The following is a 7396-nucleotide window of genomic DNA, read 5'->3' as shown; positions in this document are numbered from 1 at the left end:
GGGAAATTTAGCTTGGAATATGGGTTTTTAGGGCAACAACGGATTTAGACCAGTGTTGGTTACGTTTGCAGAAAGTTGAGTTCAATAAATTTAATTTGCCTAACAGTTGTCCCCGGGGATAAGCTGCCAAACACCCACAGAGAATGTTCCGCAGAAGCCCATACGTTCAAAAAATGGCGGCTGATCAGCTGCTCACGGGGCTTGGCACTTCTATGTGAGAAGGGAACACTTCCGGAGGAACAAAAAATAAAGCGGATGTGACGCAATAGCTGGTCAACAAATGACGTAATCTTGTTGGCACTAGCACGTAGATCTCAAATTACTTTTCATAGGTCCCTGATCACGAAGGACTTGCGCTAAGGTGATCACCGGCGAGTCCTCCACGGGTTCGCTCCAAGTCAACGCCAGCTAATCTATTACTGGCTCATGACTAGATAGTGATGTTTTAGTGTACTACCGTTCAGTTTGTCTTGGTTGTACAAGCAAAGTTATTCTTGGAACTTTCATTCGGCGTTCGTGTTATCTTCCGTAGCTGGATTAAAGCACACAAAAGCATATCTGTAATACCTGCAGCGCTGCATATTTGCTTCACACATACGCAGGTTCTTCAGCGTGTAGAATGCTTGTGTTTCTCAGTTCTAACGGGAAGAAATGATGCCTAGTCATGCCAGAATTATGACATTTCACTTTTATTAAATGGTCACGTAAATACACTGCACACAATTGTAAAAAAAAAGTTGCCGGACACTACATGTGCTATGTTTAAACTGCATTATGCTCCTATAAATTACCCTTAAGTATGGTAATTGTAGCGCAGCTGATAACTTGCCAATCTGCTCACCGATAAAACGAATAATGGTAGGCGCGTGTTCATGAGGGAAATCAGTCCACAGGAATTCTGATGCATCAAAATCCAGCGAGCACAGTATTCCGAACCATTGTCCTTGTTTCTTACCTAGAAGACATAGGTCGCCGGGCACACGTTTGTTGCTACTGCACCCCTGCACAGCACGTCGTTTGCGAAGGTACCGACGCAAGCACTTGGCGTTAAATGTAATCCACATCGTTCCGCTGCCCGCTGGACACTGTGCTCAAGACGTTCAACAACGATGAAACCCGCTTCACAACTTCGTGCAAAGCAAAGAAGCAAGCATTGATATGTGGCGTTTAACGTCCCGAAACCACGATATCATTATGAGAGACGCTGTAGTGGAGGGCTCCGGAAATTTCGACCACCTGGGGCTCTTTAACGTGCACCCAAATCTGAGCACACGGGCCTACAATATTTCCACCTCCATCGGAAATGCAGCCGCCGCAGCCGGGATTTGATCCCGCGACCTGCGGGTCAGCAGCCGAGTACCTTATAAGAGAACGCAAGCAAGTGAGGAACACTGAAACACGTGAGGGGGTGTGTCGTCGCAGACGAATTTCACGAGCGTGCCTTTCTTCCATGCAGCCCAAGCTACTAGCCACTGTACCCAAGCCAACGTTTATAAAGTATCTATAAACGTTGGTCCAAGCGTCCAAGGACTGCACTGAGTAATAAGTAGTGGCGTGGGCAGAGGACGCTAAAAGAAAGCTCTTTTTTTGCAATAACAAAAATTGTCATACATTCTTTGCTCATTACACCTACATAATATTTCCAGGGAAAAGAAATTTCATTTGTAAACCACAGCGATTGCTTCTCACTTGAATAAAAAAAAAAATCGGCAGATTCGATGTACCTTGGGAATCGACGTTATGCGAAGCATGTGGAGGGAAGGTTACTGTGTTGTAACCTTCTTATTGGGCGACACGTTATGTACACATGTTGCACGCACAGACATATGTTGATGAGCCCACGTGCTTACATTTAGGTGCACGTTAAAAAACCCCAGGTGGTCGAAACTTCCGAAGCCCTCCACTACGGCGTCTCTAATAATCATACGGTGTTTTTGGGACGTCATTATTATTATTATTATTATTATTATTATTATTATTATTATTATTATTATTATTATTATTATTATTATTATTATTATTATTATTATTATTATTATTATTATTATTATTATATGTTGAATTGTTGCAGATGTGTATAGAACCAGTAAATGTAAATGTGAAGAAAGGAAGTGGGTGAAAGGATACCTTACCGTGGGCAGGAACCGAATCTGCGACTTTCGAATAACGCGTTCGATGCTTTACCAACTGAGCTACCACGGCGGCCATCCCCACAGCCACTTTGTAGTGTTTTTATATATTAACTAAACGTGGGAGTGTGAGTCAGCGTTATTCGAAGGTCGCAGGTTTGGTTCCTGCCCACGGTAAGTTATCTTTTCACCCACTTTCTTTCTTCACATTTAACTTACAATTCGGTTTATTAACTTCCACTGGCATTATTGTCTGTTAGATCTCATTGATATTGTGTGAAACACAGAAAAAGCGAGTCCGTAAGTATAAATTTCCTTCCTTATATATATATATATATATATATATATATATATATATATATATATATATATATATATATATATGTCAACAAGGACAAATATATTTAAATATATTTATCCTTGTTGACAACGCTCCCGTTGTGCCATATCCCATACCTTCACAATATATATATATATATATATATATATATATATATATATATATATATATATATATATATATATATATATATATATATATATATATATATATATATATATATATATATATATAGTGGGAGTAATAATTCAATGGGCCAGTTAGTCTTTGTGAAGGTATGGGATATGGCACAACGGGAGCGTTGTCAACAAGGATAAATATATTTAAATTATATATATATATATATATATATATATATATATATATATATATATATATATATATATATATATATATACGGGGTAACTCGAAAGATGTTCCTCGATCGGTGGACAAGGTCAATTCTTCAAATAGGTCGCGAAGGTTCGGGCGAAAGGTGGTTGAATAGACCATGTCCACCGTTCGAGAAACATCTCTCGAGGTCCCCCAAGAATATGTGCAAGAGCACGATGAACGGTCATTTTCGACGGTAGTGTAGAGTCCACTTATTAAAACGAATATTACTACTTGCTGGAGTATTAATGAGATCTAACATACGATCATGCGAAGGAATGTACAAGGGGGTTATTAGAAGTAATTGTAAGGTATAAAATGTGAAGAAAGAGAAGTGGATGAAAAAATTGGCAGATCTCACGTGGAGTGGGAATCGATGATATGCGTAGCACGAACGAGGAAGGGTGATAGGTCACTTTAAAATCAGCACAACATTAAAAGGTGGATGAAAATTATGCCGTACATGAGTTCCATGTCATGATTATCATGTTTGCACGTTCCATTTACCTTGGTCATCTATTAACGTGACCTATCGGATACCAACTTTGTTATGTACGGAGCTAGCGAAACGGTCGCGAGCGTGCTATGAGCGTATCATGTAGTCATGTTTTACACGAAATCCATATCATGATTATCATATTTGGACGTGTCATTTACATTCATCGTCCATTCACGTCACGTATATATTACGAAATTTGGTATATGTAGAACTAGTGAAACGGCCGCGAGAACGCTATGGGCGTAGCATGTAGTCATGTTTTACATGAAACGCATATTATAATTATCAGGTTTGGACGTGTCATTCAACTTCGCCGCCTATTCTCTTCCCGTGATACCAAATTTGGTACATGTGGAGCTAGCGCAACGGCAGCGAGCACGTCATGAAGGGCCCAATATACTGCGACTCAACGTTGACGCACGCGCACGCTGGGCTCAGCGATGCCACGCTGGCAAAACGCGAGCACTCAATATATAATGTGACGCCAGGCGCGACCGGCGCGACCAGCGTCCGTCGGCACGGCCCGGTGGCAACCGACGCGAAATGCGACATGCCACATTTCGCGCCTACGACGTTACTTAGACAGCCCCGCGTCTGCCTCTCTTCGTGACGGAGGGACGCCGTGTGTGCTCAAACGCGCATGCGTCAAAGCAGCGAGGCGCGCGCCTGCGAGTATATGGCATGCAGATCCACAGTGAAGGTCAGTGGGCAGATCCACTGATCTCTACCTGGGAGATATGGGCACCTGGCATGGCATCACCAGCGTGACGCAATAAAACGAATGCCGGCGCGCACGCGCGCCGGCCCACGTCGCAGTGTATTGGCGCCTTGAATGTGGCGTCTATTAATGTTCTTACATGACACGCATCTCATGATTATCATGTTTCCGCCAGTCACATACCTTCGTCGTACATTCACGCGACGTAATACCAAATTTTGGCGTACATGAAAGTAGCGAAACGGCCGCAAGCGCATCATGAGTGTGGGATGTAGTCATGTTTTTACATGACACGCATGTCATGATCATCTTCTTTGGACGTGTCATCTACATATGTCGTCCGTTCGCGTCACGTAATACCAAGTTTGGTACATGTGAAGCTAGCGAAACGGCCGCGAGTGCATCATGTATTCATGTTTTCAAATGACACGCATCTCATGATTATCATGTTTGCACCATTCACATACCTTTGTCATCCATTGCCGTCCCGTAATACCTAATTTGGTTCATAAGAAGCTAGCGAACCGGCCACGAGCGCATCATGAGCATGGCATGTAGTCATGTTGTTACATGACTCGCATCTCATAATTATCATGTTTACGCCAGTCACATACTTTCGTCATCTATTCACGTCCAGTATACCAAATTCAGTATATGTAAAGCTAGCGAAACGGCCGCGAGCACATCATGAGTGTCGCATGTAGTAATGTTGTTACATGACACGCATGTCACGATTTTGACGTTAGGGTCTGTAACTTGTGTTCTCCATGCATTCATGTCATACCATACCAGTTTTGCAACATATCATGTAAATGAAACCACCACAAGAGCAGCAAGACCATGACATGTAAATCATGACATTTATTAAATACATGTCATGATTTTCATGTTATGACTAGTCAGTAATGTTTATCTTACAGTCATGTTATATCAAACCAAGTTTGGTATCGATACCATTGTCCAAACAGCCAGGAGAGCTAAAGGGCGTAGGTGGCTAGATAGAGATAGATAGATAGATAGATAGATAGATAGATAGATAGATAGATAGATAGATAGATAGATAGATAGATAGATAGATACGCTCAAAGTCGCCGAAGTTCACCATAAATGCTTGGCATTTAAAAGTGGTTAACGATTCAGATTCATAGTACTTTACTATGGGAGTGCTGAAAGCGAAGTTATGAGAGAAACAGTGAGTGTTTGTTGTGAGAAGGTAACGATTTAGAGTACCTGGTACTCTCCTATGGAAGAGCTGAAAGCCGTCCCGCGGGCCTCGCACATGGCACCGGTAATTCAGACTCTGAAGGCGCTATTGACCCATGACGTCAAGCCCTATGCACGTTCAAAGTAATACATCTTGCCATACTGCTTTTTGTCCCTAGTTTTAGCCTAAAATAACCGAATGTCCTGGCAAACTTAACGCGCATTATCACAAAATCTATAGTAGCAAAACAATATTTAGGATAGAAACATCGAACGTTTATTTGGAAATAAAATTTTTCAACGCAATTTAGTATATATATAGCCACAGACGCAGCCAAGTTTTTAAAGTGAGTGGAGGGACCCATGTGGGTGCCCGTTTATGTGCGAAAGGGATATGCATTAAATGTGCGGAATAGTGGTGGTTTTAAACAAACGCAGAAACCCACGGGATATATTTTTGTTCATTGCAAGCCTAATACACTATTAATTATATTTCACAATGCGAGCTCTAGTGGGACCCACGGCAGAGCTGGACAGCAAACACACATAACGGGTGTCCCAGCTAATACGTACCAAGAACGAAAACTTAAGGACAATGCACTTTGAGGAACGTCGTATACCTGCTGTTAGTGGTGGTTGTTAGTGGTGGGGTATACATAAAATATCTATCTATCTATCTATCTATCTATCTATCTATCTATCTATCTATCTATCTATCTATCTATCTATCTATCTATCTATCTATCTATCTATCTATCTATCTATCTATCTATATTCCTATGACTTCTAGCTCTCCTGGCCGTCAAGACAATGGCATCGATACCGAACTTGTCATGGCATAACATGACTGTATGAAGAACATATTTGACTAGTCATAACAAGAAAATTATGACATGTGTCATGAATGTTTTGATTTACATTTCATGCTCCTGCTGCTCTTGAGGTGGTTTCGTTCACATGACATGTTGCAAAATTGGTATTGTATTACATGATTGCATGGCGAACACAAACGACAGAACCTAACATGAAAATCATGACATGCGTGTCCTGTAACAGCTTGATTACATGCCATGCTCATGATGCGCTCGGGGCTGTTTCGCTAGCGTTACAAATACCAAGCTTGATAGCACGGTACGTTAATGGATGACGACGGTGTGTGACTGGTGCAAATATGATAATCATGAAATACGTGTCATGTGACAACGTGACTACATGCCACGCTCATGATGCGCTGGCGGCCGCTTCGCTAGCTCCACTTATACCAAATTGGGTATTACGGGACGTGAATGGATGACGAAGGCGTGATAGTGGTGCAAACATGATAAACAAGAGATGCGTGTCATGTAACAACATGTCTACATGCTGCTATCATGGTGCGCTCGCATCCGTTTCACTAGCTTCACAGGTACCAAACTCTGTATTACGCAACGCGAACGGACGACTTAGGTGAATGAGAAATCCAAGTATGATAATCATGACATGCGTGTTATGTAACAGCATGACTACATGCCACACTCATGATGCGCTCGTGGCCATTTCTCTAGCTTGACATATGTCAAATCTGGTATTACGTGACGTTAATGGATGACGAAGGCATGTGACTGGTGCAAACATAATAATCATGAGATGTATGTCATGTGAGAACATGACTACATGCCACGGTGAAGGCGCCTGTAGATTTTGACGTGACGTGGAGCGCGTGCTCGCCGGCGTTCATTTCGTCGCGTCATGCTGGCGTTGCGATGCCGGCGCTGGTTTTGCCATATACTCGCTGGCGTGCGCCGCGCTGCCTTGCTTTGACGCATGCGTGTTCCAGCGCATCCGGCATCCCTCCATCACGAAAAGAGGGAGACACAGAGTTGTCTGGGTAACGCATCGGCGCGAATTGAGCGCCAGTTGCCGTCGGGCCGCGCCGACGGACCCTGGTCGCTCCGGACGTCAGACTATAGAGTGCTCGCGTTTCACTAACGTAGCGTCGCTGTACCCAGCGTGCGCGCGCGTCAATGCTACATGGGAGTATACGTGGGGCCCTTCATGATGCACTCATGGCCATTTAGCTAGCTCCACATATACCAAATTTGGGTTTTGTGTTACGTGACGTCAATGAATGGCGAAATATATGACTGGTGCAAACA

This window comes from Rhipicephalus microplus, chromosome 2 (assembly GCF_043290135.1).
Source record: "Rhipicephalus microplus isolate Deutch F79 chromosome 2, USDA_Rmic, whole genome shotgun sequence".
NCBI classification, from domain to species: domain Eukaryota; kingdom Metazoa; phylum Arthropoda; class Arachnida; order Ixodida; family Ixodidae; genus Rhipicephalus; species Rhipicephalus microplus.
The sequence above is the reverse complement of the archived record's forward strand: the minus strand, read 5'-3'. Positions refer to the sequence as shown.